Source organism: Chamaea fasciata, unplaced genomic scaffold, assembly GCF_029207755.1.
Source record: "Chamaea fasciata isolate MVZ Bird 193981 ecotype frontalis unplaced genomic scaffold, bChaFas1.0.hap1 SCAF_326, whole genome shotgun sequence".
In the NCBI taxonomy this organism is placed as follows: Eukaryota; Metazoa; Chordata; class Aves; order Passeriformes; family Sylviidae; genus Chamaea; species Chamaea fasciata.
The window spans coordinates 51106-78631 of NW_027094411.1; the positions used below are offsets into that span (position 1 = coordinate 51106).

A 27526-nucleotide genomic window follows, 5' to 3' on the forward strand; every position below is an offset into this window, starting at 1 on the left:
GTCCATGTCACATCTCTGTGATAACACATTGCTCATGTCTATCACGTAACACAGGCAGAACATATTCTCCTGGTTTTAGCCCCTTAGATTCCTCGGTCTAAGCAAGAAATTGGCAGCCTGCCAGGCTTCCTATGGACCATTCTGGGGTGGGACCACCAGGTAAATCTCCCCGAGTCAGGTCATGATATCCTAAAGAGAGACACTGCCCTACTTCCCCATGGATAAATGGGATGATGAGCAGTGCAGCAGGAGCAGGAAGCTCTGCTAAGTTTCCACCACTGCCATGCATTTTCTCTTCACTAAACATCGATTTACTTGCAGGAAGAAAGGCTCCCCTAATAGAACCTGTTCTTTTTATTGCAACCAAGAGGGAAATGGCGAAAAAATAGCTTGAAACTATACCAGTTTCAAGCTATTATTAACTAGCAGGCATACACTGACAGTAGGAGAGATGCGGTGGCAAGAGGACTTTCAATAGCCAAAGAGCCCTTTCATCATCTGACCAGCTTCATCTATTGTATTCAAATAAATGTTAAAATACAGAGAAATCACACATATCTAGAGCCTTTACAAGGAGTATCCAGTTGCAGATTTCTTTCTGCACATGACTAAATTTAATGCATCCTTGCCGTATACAAAAAAAAAAAAAAAAAGCCTTGTGAAATGAGAGGTGCTAACATTTTCTAACAAATGCGATGACATTACAGAACAGGATCCTTTTTGTTACTCATGAAAACAACATGCACTTGGTGCAATTGATTTCACACATAAACGGCAACAGTTTCAAAGCCCAATATTGCTTTTTTTGGCCAGTTAGTAGAAACCCATTTCTAAAGCTGATAGCAACTCTGACAATTAATTACAAGCTCAAGATCAAGCATGTCAAATCCTTGTGAAATCCCTAGACATCAATCAGAATGACTCCTGAGGGCCTCCATAGAGTTCAGAGCAAGTATTCCCTCTTTTTGCAGATCATCTTTCAGTGCCTCTGAGCTGCACAGATTATCAGCAGGAATATTTTATGGAATAAGATCAAGGTAAATAGGACCAGGAGGTGTACAGTTTCCTGAGTTTAGGTACAACAGACTTGCCACAGGTAAATAACTGCTCACTTAGGCACTTATACATATTACAGCCTGGTGAGGGGTGGGGAAACACTCACAAAGGAGACTAAAACACACTGCAGGGCAAACTGCAATTCCACCAATCCACACCTGCAAAACTCATTTACCACAACCGTGCTCAGCACTCCATAAAGACTCCTAATGAATTTATGCAGCACCAGTACAAGTTGACAAATACATGAAAAACATTTTAAAAAAAATAACTATAATGTCATGATGTTCCTCATGCTGATCTGAGTCAGGGTAAGAGCTGAAGGGCATTTCCTTGTGAGCTGAGAGGCCCACAGAAATAACCCAGCCATGATTGTCCCCAAGGACAACAAATGGGGCAGACCCCACACTTCCAACAGGCTGAGCTAATCAACAGATCTGCACATCTACTGCAGAATCTGCATAAGAAATCGATTGAAACCATGTGTTGTTATGGATTCATTTTGCCAAAAAATTAACTGTGACGGGTTGGCACGGTAATGACTTGAACTTTTCCACAATACCATGAAGTACTGATGCTTCTGGAACAACAAAGTAGATTCTGATGTACCATTTAGCCTTCCTAGAAAGAAACCACGCCAACAAGATAAGGTAATCTTGAAATTGCCATCTCCAAGCTTCCTAAAACTGGAGAGAAGGTTTGAAATCTATTCGGACTCTGATTAAACTCAGCAATCAACACGGTAAAAAATATATTAAATAGAGCTTTTAAATAGACAAACTGCAACAGTATTAACTTATTTTCTTCTATTTCTCCTCCCTGGAATCAAGTACTCAGGAAAACTTCTTACTTCTACAACAGCATATTGACTTTTTGACACTATGATCATTAAAGTCAACGTGGAAAATACATGCCCAAATAGAAAATCTAGATGCTGAAAGGAATATCAACCAAGTCAAATCCAACTTTTAAAAACAGAATCCTCAAGAAATGAGTCACCCACCCCCAAAACAAATGCAGCAGGAGAGGCAACTTATTCATCTCACAGAGATCATTCTCCTATCTCTCCATGCTCTGCTCCAAAGTGTGTTCAAATCAAAGGTTCTCATTTTTTTTCCTCTTCCCCTCAAATGTATTTAATTAGGTTTTTTTTTTCTTTGAAGTCAAGGAAAAGAGGCCTATTTATTTCAAGGAATATTTAGCCTGGCTTTTTCCTTCCAGTGTTCTACCTCACTGCATCTTCAAACCCATTGTTCCATAGGGACAGGGAGGCATCCAAATAAAGATTAATAAAAAGGCAATTACTGTGGTATTATTAATTGAAGGAACAGGATCACTTTTTCCAGTGTCAATGAACTTCAATACACTAATAAAATTAACAAATATCAAAGTGGTTTGGGTCTGAAATAGAAACATTTCCATTAAATCTGAGTAGCTTTTCCAAATACTGGGCAAATAGTTTGATACACTTTGAAATACTAAAATATCTCCAGTGCTCCAAGATGAAGCTGAGCAAATTTCACTGTATGAAATGAGAGTAGACATTGTTTGCACCTTCTAAGCATGCATTATATTTTCATCTTGGTGCTTAAAACAAGGCCACTGCAAGGAGAATTTCCACTATCCCAGCTGTCAGTAACTGGTTTTGTGACTTACCTGCTGGGGAATTACTCACTTCCCATTGCAAATCTGAAATCACTGTTCATTTGGACAGACTGCTCCTGACTGCACCCTGATGATGTGTCCTCAGTCCAGCTCATGGCACTGGCAAGATAAATGTGTAGAATGAGATTAGGGGCAAAACACTAACAAATTTTGCTTAGATCAATGAGATGCACTCACACCCTGTCAGTACTACCTGACATCTTCCTGACAATATTATGAGGCAATTAATGTCTGTATGTCTTGGCTGATGGAGGTGAATTATGGTAAGTTCTAGGAGGCAACTGTCTAAAGCAGGGGAAGCTGATTAATTACCCAGCAATAATTCATTATTGAGACATTTAGGTTGACTTGTGCACCACAAAGTCAGAGAGAGCAGGAAACAATCAAACCTATGAATACTATTCAGACTAAACTCTTTGCAGCTATAGCCATAGAGGCACATATACATAGAAAATAACACCATCTCAGAGAAATAAGGTGCTTGGAAGCAAATCCTCAAACCAAGTGGGCAGTCTCCATCCCATACAACGGATGTATCAGCACATGCAGCAGGAGCGCCTGTGCTGGAATTCTCACTATTTCTCAGGTCTGCCTGTTTCCTGTATCAAACAATGATCACACACCCAGGGGCACAAATGAGGAGCCAGTCTGCAAAGCCTTGGGCTTTGATCTCACACTGCTACACTGAAGCAAATGGACAGGAAAATAGAAGAAGCCTGTAAACACCTCTGCTGATAAAGATCTGTATGTTAATACCTTTAACATTGACTACATCTAATTTAAAGCTGATATCTGCCTGCATATCACATACAAGTCTCTTTTCAGGTGTACAAAAAATGTGTCTATTTCACAGCATTTCTTCCTTTACTTCTCCACCTGGATCATACAGAAAATACATTTCTTGGCCACCAGCAAATCATTACCCCTCATGGGGGCTGTTCCCTAAAGAGTTTAAGTACCAGAACAATGGACTACTGCACAGCACCAAATTTCAATTGTGACTTAACTATTCCACAAAGGGGATTTACTGTAGTGACACCTCTCAGGAATACACCATTATTTTAAATTTCACTGATATTTTCCACTAACAAAACAGCACTTCTACTTTAGCAGTGATTCGAAGATGGAAACTTTCCATAAAGCCTTTTCTTTCTTCTGGGTGTCAGAGTTGTCCTCAAAGTCCTTCTGTGTTAAAAATTAATTGTCTGGTTTGGTCTAACACACCCAATGTATTAGTTAAGGAGTACATGCACAGTAATATTTCAGAAAGATTACAACCCTCCTCCCCAGAATCTTGGATGGCAATTTTGGGTTACTCTGAACCTCTCTCCAGCTTTGGCTTCTGAACTTTTCATTAGTTTTCCTCTTTTTGTAACCTGCTGTCCAAATACCAGAACAACCACTTGACCATTTCCATAAACAAAACATCCTCTGCAAAAGTCTTCAGTCAGAATCTTATTATTAAAGCAAGTTTTTCCAAACAGTTTCTGCTGCAGAGTCAAAGGGCCCTCTGCTCAGAATCCTTTTCCTTAAAAGGATGGGGATATGGATGATTTCTGTGCCTTGTAAAGGTCCAGTGCCATTCACCTCTGGATACCAAACTGTTCTTACATCTGACTGGGGATGTAGTCACGGAAGATGAGAGGATTTCTCTCTAGCAATGATATCCTGCCCCTTGGCAGATATCAGGCAGTTCAAATCAAATTTCAGGTTTAGCTCACAACACTCAGGATGCTGACAGATGATGGAAGCACTGTCATAGCAGCTCTAGCTTGACTTTCCGCCTACACTACTGCACATTTTAAATCACTTCCAAACAGGATCACTAGAAATGGGCAGCGATCCTTAAATCATCCATGAAAACACAATGGCATCCAACAGGTGTTTGCTTGAGTTATCCCCCTAAGGGAAGGCAGTACTTAAACAGGCATATAGAGGAAAAAAGGAATAATTCTGTTCCTAAGAGCTGCCTCCTTCCCCTGTCTCCTCATTTCACATCAACATCTAAGAGGTCAACATTCAAGAGCTTTTCTTACAGTCTCTTCTTGAACTCCTCGGACTTGTTCTCATCTCAGTATATCCAGGTAACTCCATTTAGAGTTAGTATATCCAGGTAACTCCATTTAGAGTTACTGGAGATTTGTTCATCACGTTTATTATCTTCCAAGCTACTAGGCAAACCAAGTGGGTTATCCTGTCTTAAAAATTCCAGGTCTGCCTGACCAATATATGATAGACATTCAATTTAGGAAATACTGCCAAAAAGAAGACATTTCCCTGATCTTCTGAGTATAGTGGACACCACATAAAAGTACTAGAGCAGAGCCATGAAAACCAGAGCAAGGGGAACAATGCCTGGCCCAGAATTGTCTCTCTCACACAGAAAAAAAAGTCAGAACAATTAGGAGGAAGTCCAAGATTATTTAGATGATAACCATGTGTCCACCAAAACACTGCACTGGGGAAATGGATGGAGTCTAGAGAATTAGAGCAGCTGCCAACATGAGACTTAAGTTTGTAAACACACTTTTCATTGTAACTCTCCACAAAAAACCTTGGGACCTTTCACTACTCTCCCCAGAGGTTTTGGCCTTGTTATTAGTTTGCTTGGTGCCAGTTTGAGTGCCACTGAACCCACCTTATAATTTATCTTCAGAATATTTAATTAGATGAATTTTGTGCTCTATTAACATGCTTGGGTTTAACTTTTTGCCTTATTTAACATTATAAAGTAGATAAAGGATAGGGCCTATAATTGTTTACATCGCATTAGGCACAATTTCTGCATTCTGTGAATGCTTCCTCATTAGTTTTTCTCTGCTTGCTTAATTTATCCACTCCAAAAGACTGAATTCATTAACTACAATTACCATGGTTATTGTCTTTGGAATATTTTTATGTACTTATAATTAACGTATTTTAAACATACAGTCAAAGGTCATACATTTGAAATCATGTGTAGCCTTCCGTACTGATATCAAGATTTAGTTCAAGAATATGATTGATAATTTAAATATTTTCCTTTCTCAAGTCATGGAGCATAATAGAATAATTATCAAAAAAAAATACTGCCATATCATCCTATCATCATGCCTATTCTATTATTCCTGTGGATTATTTGAGTAATCCATAATAATAAAAGTTCTAACGAACAATAATTAAGAGAAAAGATACAGGATAGTTCCTCCCAGTTTTGATACCATGAGCCCTGTAAGGTTAACTCCGAAGGCCTCCAACGGGCGTTCAGAATAATTCATTTTGTGTATGATATTCCTTATTTATAGCCAAAGCAGGGAATATACTTCAGCTTCTAAACATTTACAATCTCTAATCCATTTTTTTTTCAACATGAGTAATTTACATATCCAAGTCCAAACTGAATGAAAACTACGTTTTGATTTACTAAAATCTCATTATTCTTCTAATTGCAATAGGCACGAGATTGTACAGTAGCAAATCCCTCCAATTTCCACTAACTTCACTGAATACCACACCTTAACTTTATACAGGATAAAGATATTTAAGGAATTCTATATTGTTTGACAGTTCTAAGATACAGTTTTGCTTTTGCAAACTGTATTCCAACTGCTGTTTTCAACATCACCTCATGCTACACAAAAATCACAATGCAACCTTTTCATTTCCACTGGATACATGCAATATTATTATTAGTTACTAAAATTAATTGTGGGACACTGTCATGATCTTTAGAAAGGTTAAAAAATCCTTCGTTGCCCTTTAACTGAAGTCGTTTCAAGTGCAAAAACGCCAGAATCAAAGCACAGCAATAGAGAAAAGGAGAGGAAACAGAACTAATCTTATTAAGGAATGAAAAATAGATCCTTTACCATAATGAGAATGGTTCCTACAAATGGTGTTTATTGTGTGCTTAACAAAATAAATATTAATAGAACTTAGCAAAGTAATGCCTTAGATCCAAGCTTATAGCATCATATCCTTTCAATAGTTATGCTTGTTGGTTTTGTCCTTTTCTTCATTCCTGTCATTGATTATCCTTTGACCTAGTCCTCCCTCCACCTCTGACCATCATTCATCACACATGGTCTTATACTGCAAATCATCTACCCAAAAGAGAAACCAGTGCATTCTTCAGCCAGTGATCAAATTCCAAGTACTCAATGAAACAAGTCTAAAATACAAAAGATTTTTCAGTTCATTTTATAACTTGCCTGCTGTCATTACCCCAGCATCCCAGAATTAACATTTTTCATTCCCACTTCTAGATTATTTATTTCCTAATGCCTTCCATTGCTCTCTTAAGACATGTTTTAGATCTGGTTATCCCACAGTTATTCCAAGTATTTTAGCTAGGCACGACATTGAGACTGAGGTTTACCTAAGTCATTAACTGAAAGCCAGGAGAAAAAAACAAAACCAAACAAAATAAAGACCAAAACCAAAAACCAAAAAACCCAACCAACCAAACAAAAAAACCCCCAAAATCAAGACAGCTTTTTTCTGTAACCAACAGCAAAGAAAGAAAAGCGTGTTTGCTTTCCTCACTCCCATCTTTACAGTCTCTCTGGTCTTAGCATCAAAATCAAGTTGTTCCTTTTGCTCTTCCCTTGCTATTTCTTCCCCCACCAAAAATCAAAACCTGATGTCATCTAGATCAACTTCGCAATGAGAACCACAGTGCTGGGAGAATGGCTACCTGAGCACAGAAACACAGAGCTCAAAGCCTTAAACCTGGGCTAATCCTTCAGGAGAACGGGTCCATTCTCTCAGAGGAAAAATGGCAACCTGAACTGCATTAAAAAATGCAGGTTTTTGATCCCTCTTCAAGTGCACAGCACACAATATTTTGCTCTGCACATAGCTGTTTAAGCAGTCCATCATCAAGGCTTTCTAGCCTTTACTAGAAAGTGTCATTAACACGGGGGTTGGGACATTAAGTGTCAGCTTTTACCATTAACTCATTTTAAAGGCATGTTCTCTTTCCATTTAAATCTGCACTGCACCTTCAGTTTGATTTTGGCAAGCAAGACAGAGTCACAAGACAAGAAAGATCAACTCAAAACTTCCAAAAGTGAATGTGACCTCTGAAGATTGCATCCTGTTTTACCAGCTGCTTCATCAACATCTGTGCACCTTGGAGTAGCCTGAGACATAGCAAAGGACACACTTACTGCTAATTTTGATTCTTTTATAGTAAAAATTCTTTAAGAGATTTCAGGGAAGAAAAGAGCAAGTACCAAACAGTCTATAAAGGTTTCACTGGTATTATGATACAGCACATTAATAGCTTTAATGTGAAGAAAAAAAAATTACATGTGGGCTAATAAAAAGCCTTCTTTTAATTCCCTCTGTAACACCTCCCCACGACTTGACCATCTGTACATTGATATATGAGTAAAAACACTCTAATGTGTGGTGCCAAGGGACTTGTAGATTCACAGAAGCTGACTACAACAGCACCACGTTGAGAACACCCCCTGCACAACCTTCAGCTCTGCACAAGAAGCCAAAATTAGCACTTCCCCCCTCAGCTGCTTCAGAGTCGTGCTGACTTCACCAGCCAAAGAGTAATTTCATAAAACATCTGTCTGACCTAAAATCAAACTTGCAAAGAAACAAGGATAGGTTGAAGGTAAGGCAACTTGGGAAGATCTTTCCTCTGTAAAGATGCTACTGCACATCCACTCAGCTCAAAATACACCAACTCTTTAAGCATTTTTCTTTCACTCCTCAGTATTTTACTTGAATAAGCTACATATACTCTTATGAAAATGGTGCAAAGATTATAGATGTGTACAGGATATATATACAACATTGTTTCTAGTACAAAATTCATAGCTTCAGATTTTTTCTAAATTCAAATTCATGGCTTAGAAATTTGCTTTGTAGGGAAACCGTATCACATTCTTCTAGAAATCAAATTTCCTTGGGAAATAAAAGGAGAAAGAACTTGAAAAACTATTTAAGAATATCTTAAGTTGCTCTAAATCAGGAACTATAGTAATTTTTTTGGTCTTGACTCACAGCAAAATGATTTTAACTAGGAAAACAGTCTCTGCAAACTTGAACTGAGCGTTTCACCAATGCAAGTAATGAGAGATGGTTGCTGTGAAGTGAATATTTCACCTCGGGATGTGTTTTGCAATCCAGCAAACCATAAGCTGTCAGGAGCATCTCATCTCAGTGACTTCCCTGAATAGTCCTCACAGGATTTCTGACTCAGTCAGAATATGGTAAGGAGTATGGCCAAGCAGAGAAACCTCTTGATAACGTTTGTTTTTAAAGGAGGGGCAGAGTGGCATTTTTACATCTTTGCACAATAGTCCTATTTTTGCTGGGCCCAAGTTACCCTACATTGCACAGAATTTCTGATGTTAGGGTTGAAATTAGAACGGCAAATCCTAAACACCAAGGATGCAGTGTGTCCTTAAAGAGAAACATCAAAAGCTAGTACACTTTGTGCCAAGTTAAAGGTTTTGAGTACAAAGATGTAACAACAGAAAAGTTCATGCATGCTTATATGAAAAAATATGAAGTGTATCTGCAACCTAGGGCTTGGAAATTATTCATTAAAATAAGAAGGCCCAAGCCCTTAGATACTGTTTTGACTTTCTTCTTATTTTGATCTTAATGTGAAACAATTTACAACATCAAAATGTTGTTATATTTCAGAAGTTTTGTTTTAATTGTAATGCCGAATTATATAATAATTATAATTTGCTTTTCAAATCATCTTTGAGAAGAAAGGAATAATAAAATTATCCTAGTAAAACCACTAGGGGATTATTGTTGCACTGGAATATCAAAGAACTTCGGATGCATTGAAGATTTATTGTCGCACAAAACATCGAAGTGTTAATGATCTTAATCTGAAACTGGGTGTTCTTCCTTTGATTAGGCACTATACATCAGTATGACAGTCTTAATACTTTCTGGTTAGACTGATAAATGCAACAGATTTTGTTACGTTACTCAGTATGCCTGCAAGTTAATATAGAAATAAAACTATTTCCTTATAAATTTTAGATTATGCAGAGGTAAGCACAGTACAGCTGTTGCCTTATTTTGCAGTGCACACTGTATTATGAAATGGATTAAGCAACTTCCCACCCCCCAAACAGGAAAAATTATGGGAGTTTTTCCTCTGAGCTGATGTTCCTCCTAACAAATGCTTCAGTTCAAACTGATCAAGGCATTTAACATTTGAATGAGCTTACTAATTTAAGCAACAGTACTATGCTTACAGCCAGGAGCATACACACCTCACCTAACTGACTGAGCAAGGGGGACCTGCAAGTCCACAATTATTCTGGAATTTTCACTCTGTGGCTTACGAGTACCTCCATCTCATGTTTATTAGCAAGACTCAAACACAGCAAGAACAATCACATATTTCCTAAGATAATGAGCCCTTGTTAATTCTTCATTTATCCTTACTAAGAAAACCTAAGAAACCAAGCTTTATATTGCAAATGGATAACAGAAAAGAGCAAAAATTTTTCCTAAGAGTCATATGGGAATAAAATAACTACATCCATTTCAAATTATTTCATGCATACCAAACCTTGCAAAGCAGGCATGCAAACATTCATGCCTAGGCACAAAGTATTTCTGCTGAGAAATGCAATCTTTCACTTGCACATCGCTGTAAGTTAATATAAATCTTTCAAAAGATTCCTCAGTATTTTTCATTTTTCAAACCCGAATTTAAATAACATCCATCAAGAATTCACATAAGCAGAACAAGCACAGCAACAACAAATGAAAAAACGACTCTCTGAAGCAGACAGTTTAATGCCCAGCACGCAAGACAACACAAACAAAACTAAAAGCAATGGCTCAAAATAGGCACTGTTTTTTCTCTTTTCATCAAAAGCTGATTATAACCCCTCTAAGAAACCAGCATGATCTCCACAGGCTTCACTGTCCTATATGAGGAAGATACAGTGGCATTTATTTGTTGGATTCACACAGTGGGTGTGTGACCCGCTCGAGCAGGGTGTGGAGGGCAGAGCTGGGCACACATACAGCTCCTGCCCAAGGTGCACAACAAACAAACACTGCTGCTGTTGCAGGACCACCTTCCCTACACAATTTTTCCTACAGGTGATCTCATGCTGTGCAATTTGTAACAAGAAACTGAGAGAATCCAGGAATCAGGTGGCTCCAGAGAATGCTCGCTGATTTACAAGGTTAATTTCCCACAGCGGCATCCAGACAGGTTAGTGAACTATGAAGCATTTTCCTTTCAGTAATGGAATGGAATAACATGCTGACAGAACAGACTGAAAATACTTAATTTCTCCCTCTTACATAAGAATATTTAATGTGACTTCTAAATGACCCAGCTGAGAGAGGCATTCTTTCCTTAGATAAAATACATGACAGAGAAGAAAAAAAATATCTTTTGAAACAACTCTCCCTAAATTATATGGGCTTTGCAGGATATTCCATGACCAGAATGAAATCTAAGTAAACAAAGGAGGATGCCAAATTTCAGATTCCTAAGGTTCATGAAGTTGAATTCTACAGCTCATGATGACCACAGTGGTTTCAGAGAGAGGATGACAACGTTTGATGTTGTCCAAGAGTCCACAGGAGATGATGATGCTACTGAGTGATGAACAACACACACCTCTGAGTTTCCCTGTCATTCTGAACAGAATTCCTGACTGTACAATCATGCAGCAGAAAGACAGCCAGGAACCAAAGAAAATTCCCAAACAACCCCACAGAGAAGCCCCCCACCAGCTCTGCACTGCTTTCATCAAGAGGTATCAGACCACAGCTTTTTTAATGACATGCTCTTCACAACAGTACTCCATACATGAAATTTCATGTGAATAGCTGCACTGAACATGCTGGAATTACAGAAGAAATTTCCAGCTGCAGTAGAAAATTAGACATTTGATGGAACTGAGCAACTGAAAGTGTTTGTTATAAATATCTACAAGTATTTTTATAAGAGTCCAGCATCACTCTATCCTGCATCTAAGCAAACAAATATTTAGCATAACCTGCTCAACTCTGCAGCATAACACTAATGACAAGATTTCTTTTAAAGGTAATTTGTATTATTATCACTCTGATAATAACACATTACTGTCATTAACTGCAACTCATGAAAAATAAAAATACACTGCTTAACATGAATATTGCTTTCTGTTGGTTTAAAGGAGGAGGCTGACTGTCATTCTGCTCCAAGAGAAGCATACAAGGCTTGGCATGAAAACCCCTTTGGTTTATATTTTCGAGAAATCACCATTTCCCCCTGGCCTTGGTCAGAACTTCTTTTAGATTCCCTAAATGCCACCAAAAGCAGGAGACATTGGCTCTACAGTTGGCCTGTTCAGGAAGGTATGAGGGATTTTCCAGATAACACATTCAAATAGTCTCTGGTGAGTACACTAGGATTTATGACAACAATTAATACAAACTGAATCAAAAAGGAAGATAAAATGTTTTAAGTTTAGATATTATTGCAAATTCTGGTTTTTAAGATCAGAATTTTTCCAAGAATGCTCAGTCATTCTCCTGCAGCAACAGTCTTTTGAGCTGTCAGTGTGAATTGTCCACGGTTCATCCTGAAATTAAAGAAAATCCCTGGCAGCAAAAGTGAAGAGTCAGCCAAAACCTATCCATTTCACTCACTGCCAACTTGCTCTCAATCTCTCCATTACTCTCTGGAAGCTCCTCTACCAACTTTCCTTTCTTTTCCTATGTTAAGGGACAGAGGGATGGCTCTTCATACTTTTGGAGCATCTTCAGAGAAAATTTTAATAGAAGTACCCGTGTTTTATTATTTCCTCAATCTCATATTACATAAAACTATCTAAAACAGTCTCTCCTTTGGAATAAATTTGATGCCACCACTGATATGCCCATTGCACTTTACTACTATCTGAATAGGACCGAATGTTAAGTGATCTTGTTTTATTGTTCTAATATAATACCGAGAAGAAAGAAAAGTCAGTTAAAAAGCTTATTGCTGAAAAATGAATTTCTTATGAATTCTCTCTAAGTGAATAGAGAGACAGATTGCAGCTTCCTTATGAAGGAGGTTACTGGGGAACTGGCTTCTCTAATTCACACTCTCAAATAAATCCATTCTGACAAATGCTTTAAAACACATGTGAAAACCTTCTTTTAGTGTTAAAAGAAATAAAAAATACATTAGGAGAAAGGAAATTTCCCTACATGAAGACTCCACACAGTACTTCAAGAGACACTTCAAGTGCAGCCATATGCCTATGAAAACTGGATTTACACAATCTCCTGTCACTAGAATTCGTTTATTGACAGCACAAAGTACCCAGTAACTGCAGGGTCATCTTGCACTAGCATGCAGCTTCCCTCCCGCCTACAGAAAAGGTGTTTGTTTGCTGCTATTTCAGGAGTCCTGTTCACCCTGACCTACAGCGCCCTGTTTTTTATGGTAGATACAAAGCATACTGGAAGATGGAGGAAATCGAGTCCCCTCTACCAACAAGTAGACTAAAACCAAGCTTAACTCTGCCAGCTTTTCTGTTGGTAATTACACCAGGTTACAAAATTGCTGTTACAAAAAACATGATCAAACTTCAAGGAACCACACCAAAGATCTGAGGGATTCTAAAGTAAAGTTAAACAAATGTTTTCAGCCCACTACACAGACACTCATTTCTAATACAGTAAAAATACAGGACTGATGTGAATATTTTAAGAAATCATGGACTAAGCCAGCCTGAACTCTAATACAGGTAGAATCACCATTTTTTTCAGGACAATAAAGCTTGGAACTTGCATACACAACAAAATCCTTCTCCGCACGATTTACTGGCAGAAATCATCCACAAAGTTGGCCAAAAGAAAATTTTGAACCCTTTCACCTTACATATGCAGTACAAAACATTACCTGCTGCACTACAGAGAAGCAAGTCTTTTAAGAGAGTCACCTGTACCATGCAAAGTCACAGTAAAATATGACACATTTTTTCCAACTCAGTATTTATGCAGAGGGCAGAGTGTACAGGGAAGGGGAGAAAAGAATCATTATTTAATTGCAAAGCATTGCTAGAAGAAAAGCAGGTTAAGGCAGCAAAAAAGCCAAATGCCAGTAACTTTAGCTGAACAATAGTAACTAGAGACAATTGCCACAACAATTCCACATGGCTAGAATTAAGATTTGTGACAGCTCAGAGCTAAAGGAGGCACAACTTATGACTAGTTTCTTGCTATGATCAGAACAACTGCAAAAACAGAACCAGAGACACAGATTCTTGTAATGAAGACACTGAGAAACTACACTGATAATAAATCAGAGTTCCTCCCTGCAGTTATCAAATGGGATATCACTTCAGAAGCCTGATAACCTACACAACACAGTCTGGCTGCCAGGCTCACAAGAGATGATGCGAGCTTTGGGCTAGAAAATAAATATCCATTACCATGACCTTTCTACTGCACGTTACTAAGACTTGCTCCTATCTGGAATCCAAATATCTTGCAGATAAGTAACTTGCACTTTCATTGTAAGGTCCACAACTACCTGGAAAACCATTTACTGCATCTCTAGCGTAAATGTTATCTTTCTCACAACTGAAAGTTAATTACAAATTATGGATTCAGCCCAGAATGATTCACATTTCCCCTGGGGGTTAAGGAACAGAACCAGATCATTGCACACAATCACAGCCATAATGCAAAATAAATCTGTAAGTCTCTTAAACAATTGTTGCTTAAAACTCTTTAAATGAGTCTGTTCTGTGGCTCAGAAATTAAGAGGAAAATGACAAATGCAATCACTTGCAGTGCATCCGAGCCCTGAATGACCTCATGACACAAGTCAAGCCTGTCTAGGCCCAACACCATCTTCCGAGAACATTTCATTAAAGCTGAAAGAACACTTATTTCTACCTACAAGAACCCTAAAGAAATCATTTCAGGAAAAAAGCTGTCATTAGTACCAGAACATGTCTCAAATACCTGCTATGTCATTTAGAAACTGCATTGCACCATGACAGCAACTTATTTCTAGAACACTCTTTTTGACAGATACAATGCTATTGCACTAAAAATAACGTGGGTCAAACAATGAGGAAAGGAGGATATTCTAACACAGACATGGCTTACTGCATTTGTACAATGTTTCAGCAACATCTAGAAAGAAAAAAAACCTTGTTTTAAGGCCTGACTGCAAGTTAAAAGTTTTGCATTCTGGTTGGGTCACAGGGTACGAGTAACTCACCCACCATCACAGGCCTGGTGACAGAAGGGCTTTCCTGGTGGCAGAAGGGCTTCCCTGGCGCAGCTGATCCTCCAGAGCCTCCTGAGGCCTCCCCCTGCCCTCAGGCACGAGGCTGCTCTGCCCAGGGCCGTGCCCAGCACTGCACACTGACCCCAAACACACCAGGAGCCCACTGGGGCCACAGCAACCGCCTGGCGCCCCCAACACTCCATGGACAGCAGCCCATTATGACCACAGCAACAGCCTGGCACCCAAACATTCCCACCACTGCTGTCTCCTGGGAAACAGATGCAGAACCCAAGAATATGATTACCCCTATTAGCAGTACCACGACACAGGCTACCATTGCTACCAGTGATAAAAATTCAACCAAAATCCCATCCATTTCATTCTGCTGCCAACCCTCTCTGATTTAGCTAAGAGAATCATCTACATTTCCTCCAAAGATCTGATCTACTTCATAAACCATTTATTTCCAATTTCAATCCAAACAACTTGCATATAAATATTTTACCATTTCCCTAAATAATATCCACATTTACCTGGAAACCATTTACTGCATCTCTACTATAAATATTACGTTATTCAACTTCATTACAAATTTATCTCAAATTTAGAGTCCAATTTAGGTCAAAGTTTTCAGCCTTCCTAAAGTACAGTTCCATTTTTAACCTGTATTTCCATCTTCTATCAATACATAGTAAAAGCAAGTACACAATGCATTCAGTTCCCCTTAATTTTTTAAGCCAAAACTAAAAATAAGAACAAACCCAAACTTCAACCTGGTCACTGTCACAGATATGCTCTCAGACATACTTTCTCCATTTTTGGACCATTACCTCACTCTTCCTGATACTCTTCATATTGTTTTCAAAATCTTTGCACAGTGATTTGACCATTTAACTGAGACTTCAGCAGCACAGGAACCAGCTTTAGGCAACCCCTGGACAAAGAAGTTAATACTCATAAGCCTATTAAACCCGCCCATTTTTCCTAGAGTTCAAAAGCTCAGACTGTGGGGGGTTCTGCAACAAACGCAACCTGCACGCCCAGAACCTGACGGGCACGTTCAGTTCGAGTCGCCTGTGAGGACACCCACGGCCCTTTCTCCTTCATGAGGGAAGCACCGCACTAGAGGAGTAGAGGAGCGCCCCTCTCCATGACGTCCTTCCCGCCAGCGAACACCGCACGCCCTCATGCGACATCACACGGCTCGCCCCACCAGTCAGCACCCAGAAACACGGAAGCAGAGGATTGCTTTCTTCCAAAGTGATTTCTCATTTCCCGGGCTAGGAGACACACTTGTGCTGCTGTGGTAGCTTCTCTGCTTCTGCAGAGCACAGACAGCACACGCGGCTGCCGCGCCAAGCCACAAGAAAGAGCCAGCAAGAGCACTAGATCTGACGAAAAAGAGATTTCTCGCTTCCCGGGCTAGGAGATGCACTTGCGCTGCTGCAGGAGCTTCTCTGGTTGCGATATAAAGGAGAAAAGAACCTACACAGAAAAATGCAGTGTTTGATTTCATAATGTATGTCCTGAAGTCTCCACTGTGATCCAATCCCAAAACATTCCTGCAGTGTCAAGTCAACAGCTGGAGAGCAATTGTTTGGGTTTTGGGTTTTTTTATTAGATTTAAGTGGAAAATTTAAGGGAGATGCTCGATAAGCTTCTAAGACTCCAAACCACCCAAAGAAGGTAATAAGAACACGGCAAAAAACTGTCTGTTTTTCACTAAACAGGATTAAACTACTATGGGAGACTTTTTTAGGCAAGTCACTATTAGGCAGAGCGGCAGTACCATAAATTAACAGCCCTGTTGTTCAATTCACTTTTGGAAGAAATTCCAGTTCTGAGCTAATTGAGTCAGTTGGAAGTCATCAAAAACTGTGGATTGCTGCAGAGGAGAAGAGTTTTTCCTACCCCTTACCTAGTACCAAGGAAAGTAAGGTCTCCCCAACAAGATATTCAGAGATTACTGCTGTGAAATGAGTCTTCTTTGCAAGGAAGGAAGCTGCTGTTAGAGCTCCTAGGGTCATTCTAAAAACCTCAGACAAAAAACTCACAGTCAATTCTAAAGAAGCCACCAGTAGAAATACCAAACTCATTTGAAGCATCATGCAGTGCCTGGGTAAGTAGGAAAGAAAAATGGAGAAAGAGTAAATTATTACCCGTTGAAAACTAGACCAAGCAAGATGCACAAGTTGACCACACCTAAAAAAGGCACTGCTTCTAAATGGGGACAGATCTTAAAACAATAATCCTGAGTTTATGCACCTGAGAATTCCAAGATTTGAAGAACCGACTAAAGAAAACCAAACAAACAGCAATAACAACAAAAAGAAACAAGGATTAAAAACTTGCCTGGCAATAGAAATACCTGTTTTATAGGAGTTTTTAGTTTTGGTTTCAAAGATTTGACTTACTCCCAAATGAAGAGTCCACAGCAGCCTTCATCCAGAAAGAATCTCCAGGACTAGCCTTGCAAACATTTAACCAGAAGCAGGCTTCTGAAAGCCCAGCTACAGTAGCTCAAAACAGCAGCTAATTCACTCTAACCATTACCTTTTCCATCTTCCTGTACACAGATACAACATAAAGGCACAGCCTAAAGCCTTTTACTGCATCTTCCCCTTGCCAAAAGTTTCGGCTGCCCCAGCTTAGGACAAATTGAGAAAGAGACAAGAGAAAGCAGCTAAATCCTAAGGAAAGTGCACAGCCCTTCCCTGCTCTTAAACTCAGGCTCTTGATTGGCTTTAGCTGTAGACAAAGTCAAAATATGCCTTAAGTGCCTTAAGCAAAGAAGAGACTCTATTGGTTGACAGAAAAGCCCTCAAGTCCAGTTCAAAGTTCAGTAGCATTGCCTTTTAGAAAGTTAACTAATTCCTAGACATAATATAAACATAACAGAGCATTGCTAACATTGCTAGACACAATAGGTAGGCTGTAGGCCTAGGCCTCCTGTAAGAAATAACCCCATTGTCACACAACTGTCTTACACCAGGATAGGTGCAAAAAGACAGGAATTCACTTTCCTATTTATCTTCCAGATTATGTCTGTCCTGATTAACTGTTAGAAACATATAGAAAGAGGTGCAAGTACAAAACCTAGAATATTAGATGTATTTATACAGACTTCCACTGTCATTTCCAGAAACACCTTCTCTCAAGAACTTCACTCTCTTTTCCAATTTCTAGAATAAAAGAGACAGTATTCCTAGGACACTAATTAATTTTCAGCTGAATCTGATTAGTGCAGCTGCTGGACTGCAGAGCCTTGTCTTGCACAAGTTACAACTGAAAGCACAAAATACTGGATGGGAGAATAAAATGCCTCCTTTGGTTTTTCCTCCATTCAAAGGTATGGATGTGTCACCCAGAACACTTTGCCACTAGCTCACCTCTACTAACGTCTTGATACAGATCTACAACAATTTCTGCAGGCCAATGATACGTGAGCTAATTTATAAATAATGAATCAAATTAAAATACATTCAGGTAATAAACGTGCACATTTACATAGAAAACATTTGCTGAAAAACACTAAACACTAGCAACAAAATTGTATTTTCTCATTTTTTGACAGTATCTGGATCAAAGAAAATACACACCATGACTAAGCTCTTGAGTTTGAAGGCTAAAATGGATTTGACAGTAAGGGCCCATGACACCTGGCACTTGTTTAGTCTTGAAATCTCTAACCAGATGCAATCTCTGTTGGCTAACTTCTTCACTATTAGAAATTAGCAGAACTCCTGCACTGCCACAGTGACTGCAACATGTTCATGGTTTGTTGGGACCTAAAATCTCTCCACTTTTTTTTTCCTTCTCATTATATTCATGGCTTTTCCTCCCCAAATCTTCAATTTTTTCCCCCTCATTAGAAGAAAATTCCTTCTGTCCTAAAATCTGGGGGATGTTTTGAATGGTTAGATTCCAAGGGGGGGTGGAAATTTCTCTCCTACCAAAATTCAGAAAATAGTTTTCTGATTCTTTTGCACTGCCCGTAACTTCACTGTTATTGATTAGTCAGAATCCTCACAGCAAAGGTTAATTTAACAAGGATGCAGAGAGCAGAACTGCATTTTCACTGCCTAGACTAGAAAAGAACTGAATTTTCCTGGGTATCACAATTGGATACCGCTGACAGAGGCTGCCTTAAACTGGCTTTATTATCAAAACAGAAAGAGGGAGAATGACAGCAGGAAAACGGGAGAAAAATCAGAACATGCTGAACTCAATGGAAACAGAGAGTGCAGTTAAGATCAGCTCCCTGGCTAGAGGTACTGAGGGACAGATGTCTGTATTTGGCTGATCAGAATGAAAGAAATCAGCATAAGGGGCAAAATGTCTAAAAGTGGAATGGATGTAAGAGCAGAATTCTTTGCATTACAGGCATCCATTGAAGGCTATGAAGGCACTCTTTCTTTCTATCATTACTTCACCTTATAATCTCAGCTGATATAAAGCAAAGTGCTATAATTAAAAATGAATTCATTTATTCTGAACACATTCCTTCCTTCATCTTTGTCTTTAACTTTGCTCTTAAAAGCTTTAACACATTTTTTTCATTTGACATTAAGCTTCCATTTCTTCCCTCCAGAGTTATGGCACTTCCCCATGTGATGCAGAGGTATGTTCAAGTCAGTGCACGTTCTGAGACTGCAAATCACAGAATGCAATGCTCTGAGCAATGCTTTCCCTGAGACTTTGCTCTTGCATGTGCACCAGAAAGCTTCCAGGGGCCATTTTTGCCATTGAATACCAAAAAAGGTTACTACTATGATAGGGGGGAAAAAAAAGTCAATTATTACCCAACAGACAACATCAAATGCACAACACAGCATCACATCATGGAATGATGATCACAACTTGTGTGGGACAACTGTCAAAGCAAAGACTTGACCGAAAAATTCAGTACAGTTCGTACTGAATTTCAAACTTCAAGGAATATTTTGTTCTTTAAAAGACACATTAAAAAGGAAAGAATTCGGTAGCTACAAAGACAAAATTATAGAATTGTCACTGAATAATGACTTTCCTTGGGTATTTTCTTCTAGCTTTTAGATTTTTATCTTTTTTAAGAAATAGATTGAAATAAAATTTAAAACCTCCTCAAATACCGCTGAAATCCAGTACCTAAATATTTAGATATACCTGTGCCGTTCCACATAAAAAGTTGTTCAAATTCACTTGCTACTATAATTGAGTTACATCATGCTTCATCAAATGTTGCAGTCGCTTCAAAAACTTTTTTATTTCATTTTAGAAGCATTGAAACAGAATCCCTGTTGTACAAAAATTTGGGGTTCACTTTCATGCAGAGGATCCAATACGAAGATGGAAAAGTAGAAAATTAGCATATTAAATCAACTACTTTGCAGAGTGATTGCACAATGGACTAGAGGATCAAGTTCCTTTCAACAATTCATTTTCAATTTTGTGACAAATCATGATATACAATTCCTTTTCTATCACGTTTTGATTTCAATCTACCTACATGCACGGAGAAATATTCTTGCTAGGAGTATGTAGGAACAAGGTTTAGATCTTCATATCAGTATAGGAATAATTTGATGCCTGCCTTCACTAGAGGAGAAAATGCCTATGTTTGCGATAGTGATGGCAAACAATGTGCTTTTGTGGAAAATTCTTGCCGTCTGGAAAGGTGTTAAATGAACACTTTGTTAGGTTATTGGTTTGTTTTGCTGATAGCCAGAGCACTTCTTTTCTATCTTTGGCATTTATTGTTCTTTGCAAATTGCTTTCCTCAGCCGCTATAGCAATACAATTTAACACTACTTCAAGCATATCCTCACTTGGGACTGGAAAACACTGACAAAGAAATGCATCAATTAATCATCACAAATTTACTCAAAGTCATTAGGATGGAACTTACTCTCCTATATCAGGGTTCAGTTGTCTGCTAGGAATACAGCAAGTAAAATTTAGCACAAACAACTTTAAATGTTTATCTTTTGCTCAATAACCATCTTCAGGCCAGATGACACACTGTTAACATGCTAAGTCGGCCATTGTATTGACTACAAAAAAGAAGAATTAGATACACTTCTACAGATTTGACCTGTATTTGCACACACTAGTCAATGTTTTCTACTGAAAAGAAGAAACTCTAGGGGAAAAAAACCTATTAAGGTAAAATTAATAACTTAGATAAAAACCAAGTTAGGATAGATGGGACACATACCAAAGTTTTTCACATGGGCAGATCTATTACTCAGCACTTCAGACCTGAATGTGAGCTTTGACCCAGCACAGCTTGGAAGAACACCACGCCAAAATTGAGATCTCAAGCCGAAGAACAACCAGATAGATTTTCGTTCTTTATTTTCTGTACAGAGGGCAGAAAGTATGCTGCTTTACCATTTTCCCTCATGGAGAAGCACGGTTATTTAGCTCTTTGCACAGTGATACAACTTCAACAGCCACACCTTACCCAGGCACTTAATTTTAAGGACACCATTTATCTAATTGGAACCAAACAAATATCAGCACATTTCAGCTTCAATGGTTACATAAATCCTTTGTTACAAGCTGAGAGTTTCTGCAATGAAGTGGACAAGCAAGAAAGGAATAATGAATGGAAGTTTACAACCATTCCTCTGCAGATTTAGTCCAACAGAAGTTGCAAGAGCTGGATTTAGTTTTCCACCCCACCCGTCACATTTTTCACTCAATTATGCAAGGAATTCTCACGTCTTGAATCTTAGTGTAATAAATCAGATTTGCAGTTTGATTCCAGTAAGTGGTTTCAAATAGAATAAATTCTATCACAATTAACAGAATTCATGGAATTCGGTGTGTATTCCATCTAAATTTATCTGTCTGTGCATAGGTATTCTCATCTCAAGGGATTCACAAGAACATCAGACTCATGCTTCACATACAATTCTTTGTTTTATTGTTGCACTAAAAACACGTGCCATTTAGAGTTGCAGCTTCTGTACATTCAGGATTTAGAATAGATGATGTTCTCCTTCAATGACAAGTAATCTTTTTCTAGTCCTGTTTCCTACTCTAAAGTGAAAAAGCTCTAAAATACAGTTGGACCAATAAAACCCAATGATACAATACCTACTGCATGTTTCCAGCTGGAGTAGTATATGCAATTATCAGGAGTAAAAATATCTAGAATTCAACTATGTAATATTCTTATATGTATATCAGTATATAAATACAAGGTGTCTTACATATCTCTTTAAAATAAGACTAAAATTGTTGCATGTTCTAAAAAAATACTTCCAGACAGCCAAAATTTAAAAAGTTTTACAATTAAAAATGGGGTTTTATGAAATTATTTTACATCCTTTTTAATTATAGTCTGAAATGGTATAGCATTTACTTTGAGAAGAAGAACAATCTGCAAAGTAGCTAAAGTAATTTTTTATCTGTCACTAAATAGAAGATGAACCATTCCAATCTCCCTGGAAAAAAAGCATACCTTCTGGCAAAGTTCTCACTCTGCTCTATTCCTCTTTGTGCTGTGAAATACATGAGGAAGTAGAACAGGACAAGAAATTAAAAAACAAACCACACCACTTTGTATTTTCAATTCCTTGCTCACTCTTGTATCTGTATAATCCATACCGTGATTTTATCAAAAACCTAAACTCAAAATACTTGTAAAAAAGATGAAGCAAAAAAAAAAAATCATCAACTACTTCCCTGAAATAAATTCTGAAATAGTTTGGGAGAGATTAATAGTTCTTAAAAAAACCATATTCACTAGCATGACTTTGAGGAGCTAAATAACAGGCCTATAAACAGTCTGCAATTTTTCAATACAAAATATCGTTATATCTTTCAAAAAAAATCTAATGTGCCAAGTCTTATTAGTATTAGAAACATATTGCTCATAAAATAAGAATTGCTCTTTTGATTATGAATTTTTTGGCACCAAGATAATAAACACTGATTAACCAATTCTACCTGAGATATTCGATTTTTTTCCCCTAAAGCAATTTCTCGCTTCCCAGGCTAGGAGACCCTCTTGCAATGCTGCAGTAGCTTCTCTGGTTGCGCAGAGCCCAGAAAGCACACGGGGCTGCTGTTCCAAGCAAAGCTACAAGAAACAGCCTCAGAGAGCACAGGATCTGCCGAAAAAGCGAATTCTTGCTTCCTGGACGAGGAGATGCAGTTGCCATGCTGCGGTAGCTTCCCTGCTTGTGGAGAGCCCAAAAACCGCGCGGGGCTCCTGGTCCAAGCAAAGCTACAGAAAGAACCTCCGAGAGCACTGAGATCCACCTAAAGCAGTTTCTTGCTTCCGGGCTAGGAGACTGTCTTGGTTTGGATAGACAGGTATTTGCCAGGGAAGATTGGAGTCTCTCTTAGAATGTGGAGATTCAATCCAACGTGGAATATGATGAAATACATTACAAAGACAAGAACCTTACACACGTTTATAGCAGCACATCAGCTACAGAGCACTACAAACATTTTGAAGGAAAGGAACTAAGGTCTCCCAGTGGCAGCAAGCACCATTTGTTTCCTTTACAACAGAAGGTGCTTCTAAACCAGGACTACAACAAAAACCCCACACATTCAAGGACCTTCCCGAGCTCTGTTCATTTGCCCAAGCAAGCATGAGTTAGAATCGTGCAACTCCCTAATGCCCTATTATCAAGGGTCAGCAAGGGAGAAGAACCCAGTTCAGGCTCCCCCAGCCCATCTCCAGGTTTCTCTATAAGCCCTCCAAGGGGCTACCTGCTCCCACTGCAGAACAGAACCAGCACCCAGCCAGCAGCTCCTCAGTCCTGGCAGGTCAGCGGCACTTCCAGGAGCACACCAGGCTGGCAGCAAACTGCCCAAAGGGCACTCAGCCCTAGACCCTTCAAACCCTCCAAAGTAGCTTGGCCAGGGGGCAGGGTCAGCACCAAAGACACAGACACCAACCTCAGGAGCTCAGGGTCTTTGGAGACAGCTCAGAGCAGCCAAGAACCTCCCAAGGAGAAGCTCAGCAATGCTCCCCAGCACTGCTACCCAAGGTGACCTACAGGGACTGAGATCCAGCACCAGGGACCCTGAGCCTTACCCCCAGCAGCTGGGAATCCCCTGTCACAACCCAGCCCTGGAGAGCCCCCCCAGAACTGGCAATTCCCGCGGGTGCGTCCGCCCGCAGGCCAAGAGGCTCCGGCTGTGCCGGGACAGGGCCCAGGTCGGGCAAATGCTGCAATAAACAGGCGCACACAACTCCCACGGTGGGAACAGCTGGGCTCAGCCTCCTCCTGCGTCGCCCCAAAGCCTGGCCAGGGCTTCAGGAGCAATGCAGGAGCTGCCTTTGGCCCCGCTCCTCCCAACAAGGCCACAGGACTCATCTCAGGGCCCTGTCCGGCCTCTGAACACAGAAAGGTCAAGCCATGTTTCACTAATGAGCACGGACCTAGCCCAGAACACTAACGATCCTGGCTACCGCACTACCGACAGGATACAAACACAACATCTGAGTTGAAGGCTCACCCAGAGGTCAGCTTTGCCTCAAGACTCTGCTTCAGGCCTCAGGCCTTCAGGAAGTCCCAAGCTGCTTGAACCTCTGCGCAAAGCCTGCTCCCATCTCCTGTGGAACCTCACAGATCAGGCAGCACTTCCTCAGCCCACTCCTGAGGCTATTTAGCCTGCCAGCAAAGAGCAGGGGCTGACCTGGGAATGACAGAAGGCAGGGAGGGGAAAGGACCCTTTTGCTTCCATCCAGAAAGCCAAAGGCCGTCAAAAAACCCTCTGGTGAACACCTGAGCAGCACCAGGAGATGAAAGGCCTGGCACTCCTGACTCCCAGAGCTCCCAGGCCTGCCTTGCCCCTCACCTTCAGCCCCCGTCTTGGACAGCAAGGCAATCCCAGGGACAGAAATCCAGGCTCCTGCTGCTCCTGGACGGAGGCACCCAACAGCTCTGTGCTGGCTCAACATGGCAGCAAAATCAGGATGCTGCTCTTCCTTGGGCAAAACTCCAGCCACTAAAAAGCTGGAACGCAGGACAACCCTGCCTCTCCACCGGGGCACTTGGATCCAGCCCTACTGACACATGGACATTTGAGACAGGAATCCATAACCCTCCGTGAAATCACAGCACAGCCTCCAGGTGTTTTCCTGTTCGTGTCCTCACTTACCTGGCATAGGCTTCTTCCAAGGCTTTGCAGACACTTTGCCTCTAGCCAAAAAGATTAACATCGCCTTCTTTCCAGCTTTCAAGAAGTCACAGCAAGTCATCCTGGTCCAATGTTCCACATCAGATTCTCCCATAAGAAGATAGATATTTTTCCATTCAGATCCTTTCTCAAGCTATCAAGAAAACCAGGACCCCACATGCACTCCCAGAAATTCTCTCAGCACCATTTGCTGCTTCTCTCTCTGCCAGGGCACCAACAAGTCCTGGGTTGCTTCTTGTTCCATGCTGGCCAGTGACCTTGAGCGATAAAAGAAGGCACCAGTATTGCTGCTAATTTTACAGCCACAGGCTTTCAGCTTCGCACAGGTTAAAAGCAGAAGCAGACACTCCTCCCCCTGCTGGAGCTGATGGGTCCATTCCCCGCTCTGCTCTCACAAACCCTTCAGTCCCGCTGCCAAACCCAGCACTGCTGCAGATCTGCAACACAACAGCACTTTATCCAGGGGGGCTGCCCCAAACACACATTTCCCATCACGGGTCCAGAGCAGCCCCAGCGCTTATTTTACATCTCCCCAAGCACGGCCAAGGTCCCCCCCAGGTGCACAGGAACATCAAATCCTCACGGTGTACCAAGAGCACCAACAGGTTCAACCCATTCAGGCAACAACTGCTCCAGTTCACTGCCGGGCACTGGCACTGCTCAGTGTGGGAGGATCCACTGAGCTCCTGGGTATACTGAAGGACAAAACATTTCCCATCATGTATCCAGACCAGTTTATTCACGGGGCTGCTCCAAACACACATTTCCCATCAAGTAACCGGAGTAATCCAAGTGCTGATTCTACCTCTCCCCAAGCGCGCCTAAAACCCCATGCACACAGGAACACCACATTCCCACAGGGTGGCAAAAGAAACTGGAATAGACTTCATCCATTATTCCTCAGACAACAATTAATCCAATTAACCACCGTGCACTTGCAGTGCTTGGTTTGAAGGGTCAATACACCTTCTGTACATGCTGAGCTACAGAGCATAAACACAAAAATGAATCTTGCTCTGTAAATAAAACCAAACAGAAAGAATAACCATAAGAAAATTCCATAGACAAGGAAACTCTTGCATGCCTTTAAGCATATCTCCTGAGAACTCAAATAGCCATTTACAACAGGAAGTATTCCCAAGCCAGACAAAAGCCCCGAACACTGGACCTAGTACACAAAGTTTCCAGTACAAAACCTTCATGCTTCATGACAAAGCTAAGACAAGGAAAAAAGCTCCTCCTGACAAAACAAGTTAAACACTCTCTACCCCCACGATAAAAGTCCCCAAAACATACCCCCAAACCAAAAGCAAACAAAGCAACCCAAACAAACCCCAGCTGCCCTGAGTGCCATTTATCATTCAGCCCCTTCCCAGACTGGGGACACCTAAGGGAGGTCTCACACACCTTTTCCAACTCTTCTGCCCCTGCTTCCCTGCCCCTCAGGCACCACTGCCCTGCCCAGGGCTGAGGCAACCTAAATATTATGGAACAAAAAACTTAAACTAGCAGAAATAACTCACACTACTCAAAAGCTGTCTCTGCTTCCAATAAGTAGCCCTTTGAAACATGATAGCACTTTCCACAGAAATTCTATAATTGAAGTCACTCCATAAACCAGCCAAGAAAGCAAACCTCACAAGGTTGTTTCTTCCTACCATGTTCTTCCTAGTGAAAGGCTAATTAAAACCTTCACTACCAGACACCAGCCAGGCCCACATGTCACGGGAGATTAAAGGGGGAAAAAAAAGACAGGAAAACTTTGGTACCTTCCCTAAACAACACACCCCAAGAGTACACGTCCTCCCCCCCCCCCCCCCCAACACCTGCAAACACATCAAGGCTTAGCATAGCTTTGATTTATAGGAGAACTTACCAAGAAAATTCTATAGCACAGCACAAAACTCCCCACATTCCCTCTACCTCAACCATAGGAAAGCTCAAGCAAGAGAAAACACTGAGACAGAATGCACAAAAAAATCCCTGATTTAGCACCAAAAAAGGCCAAAAACAAGCTAAATTAAAACAACGTCTGCCTCCTAACCACACATAACAGAATATCTTGGAATTCAGAGAGAAACTCTGACAAACACACAGAACAACAGCCCCTCAGCCCTACCTACCATCACCCACTACATAATAAACACAATCCCACACAGCACAGCTTATACAGAAACAAATGAACAAATTCTCACCGCACTAAAACAGCCTGGAGAAACTCCATACCCACACAGACAGACCTCAGCATTCCACACCGAACCACAGATCCCCACAGCCCCTTCCGGGGCCCTTTTGAACCCCCACCCGGCTCGCGATTCGTGGGCTCTCTGAGGCATCGGAAGCGCTGATTGGACAGCGGGCCCTGGGAACCCACCCGGCCCCGGCCCTGCCCAGCCTGCGCTGAGGGCCCGGGGGCTCCGCCCCGCCCTCAGAACCGGCACC

At 40.5% G+C, this 27526-nt stretch overlaps 1 long non-coding RNA gene across 2 annotated transcripts; it reads right to left on the bottom strand.

Moving 5' to 3' along the window:
* Nucleotides 1–358: 358 nt before the first annotated feature.
* LOC136305226 (uncharacterized) lies at nt 359–27355 on the bottom strand. Of its 2 annotated transcripts, none has more exons than XR_010725167.1 (3): nt 27280–27355; nt 2713–2820; nt 359–1677 (listed from the first exon to the last, which is right to left on the bottom strand). It is a non-coding gene; the product is annotated as an uncharacterized lncRNA (long non-coding RNA). The 2 variants fall into 2 exon arrangements; XR_010725168.1 differs by having other exon boundaries at nt 359–1742.
* Nucleotides 27356–27526: the final 171 nt, after the last annotated feature.